Source organism: Morus notabilis, unplaced genomic scaffold (assembly GCF_000414095.1).
Source record: "Morus notabilis unplaced genomic scaffold, ASM41409v2 Scaffold104, whole genome shotgun sequence".
In the NCBI taxonomy this organism is placed as follows: Eukaryota; Viridiplantae; Streptophyta; class Magnoliopsida; order Rosales; family Moraceae; genus Morus; species Morus notabilis.
Window position 1 is genome coordinate 239,565 of NW_010367119.1, and position 2,304 is coordinate 241,868.

The following is a 2,304-nucleotide window of genomic DNA, read 5'->3' on the forward strand; positions in this document are numbered from 1 at the left end:
TATTACATGTTTTCAAAAATTAAACCACCAAACGCAGTTTCAGTTTTTTTTAAAACTAAAATCAATCTCTAAATAAAACTACCAAACGCATTTTCAAAAATAATTCAAAAATGAAACTAAAAACGTTTTCATTTTCATTTTCGTACAGAAAACAAAAACGTTTTGGAATCAATTCCAAACGCACCCAAAATGTTAATTTAAAAATAATTATTTTAAATGAGAAAAATTCTTAATAAAGGAATCATAACTGAAAATGAATAACAAATTTTTTATTAATTAATACTAACAATAGACTCAATTTAATTAATCTTAATTAACTTAATCGGGTCTTACAGAAACCTAGGTAGGTTCTAGGTATTCCAGGTTCACTCATGGAGTTGCTTCCTACAAACTATTGCGCAAAAGCTTATCAAAGAGCTTGAAGATATCAAACAATTCTACAAAAGTCAATAATATATATAAGCCAAGGAATTATTCAACAAAAACAAATGTTCAAAGGAATGTTAAAATTGTTTATATATATATATGCAATTTTAAATTCTTGATCTTAAAAAGGAGTTATTAACTTATGTGATATGCGGCAGCTTATGATTTAGGATAAGTAGTACTACAAACATTAAACAATTCATGCAAAAAAAAAAAAAAAAAAAAAAAAAAAAAAAAAAAAAAAAAAAAAAAAACACACTGAGCAATTTTGAAGGTGAAGCAGAGTTGGAAGCGGCGCTATCTGTGGAGGTGCCGCTGCTACTTCCAAGACCGCTTTGAAGTTCTCAAACCGTTTCCTCCAAGGTAAGCAAACACAATTATTGCTTTGCCTATATATGAATGTATATATACATACATATCCATATAGGTGTATATATACAAATATATATATTAGATCTTTATATATCACACACATGTAAAATATTTTTTAATAACTAAATTATATATCTTGGCAGTGTATATTGCAACAAGATGGTTTACTTCATTATTTATTAGTCATTAGTTATTCACCAAATTATGAAATTATATATCTTGGCAACGCATATTGCAACAAGATGGTTTACTGCATACTCTATTAGTCATTAGTTATTCACCAAAATATATATATATATATATATATATATATTCTGTCAAATAAAAAAGAAACCATAAGTCATTAGTCCTAGTCCAATGTATATACCGACCCTTTAAGAATTTGGGATGTATTTTCAAATTTCGTATTTACCACTTGGAAGAAGCTACCAAATAACTTTCTTGTATGTTGTATTAGTTCTATTTTTTCTAGAAAAAAATTAATTTTTCTCTTTGTTTATTTAAAAACTAAAATTAAAATTTGCTTACCAGGGTGTTAAAAACAACAAACTGTAAAAACCGACCAAACTAAGTTAAATTAACCAACATAATTAGTTTTTTACTTTTAATTTATTTGGTTTGGTTGGTTCATAAATAACAATGAAATTGTTTGAACTTAGAAATTTCAAACCACTAAAATTGACTAAACTGACCAAAATATTTATAATATTTAGTTTTAGTTTGATTGATATAGTTTGCCCATGTGATCACATTTCAATAATACAACCAGTTGGTATCGGAAGTCAAAACAATCAGAATTTTAATGATGTCTTAAATGAAAGAATGCCGAAATAAATTTAAGATCACGAATCTTTTTTTTTTCTTTTTTTGCTTTAAAATATCTGTACTAACTTAATTATATATATATATATATATATATATATGAGACTCACTTAATTTCATGTTCTAATTCTATATAGAAATAGTAAAATATTTATGTCACCTCACTTAAACTTCGTTCATTTTACCGATTTGAGTTTAGAATTCGAGTTTTATTACAATAAAAACTCTTAAAAACAATCACATCTAACTTTTTATTACAGTAAAAAAAACTCGAATCAAAGGCCCTTAAATACTTTAAGTGGTTGGCGACTTAACTAGTGGATTGCAGTTGGGCTATTAAAAAAAGAAGATTGACTATTCAATGAATATTAATTATGTTTTTTTGTTTTTTAATGTAAAAATGGAATGTTAAGTTCATATGATGATTTAGCAAATTCTATCTGTTTGATGTTTTTAATTTCTTGAATTGAAAAGTCTCTTTTTGGATTTTACATGTATCTTTTTTATATATGTTTTTATGCTCAAATTTACAAAAAGATGCTTAACACTTTTTTCATTGTTCCTTTAGTACTCTTCTTTACTACTGGCTAAATTCCAATAGAAAACGTTTTCGTATGAAATAAATATGTCAACATCAAAGTTGCATGTAGTATGTTTAATTAACTTTTTATTTTAATCGTTTGA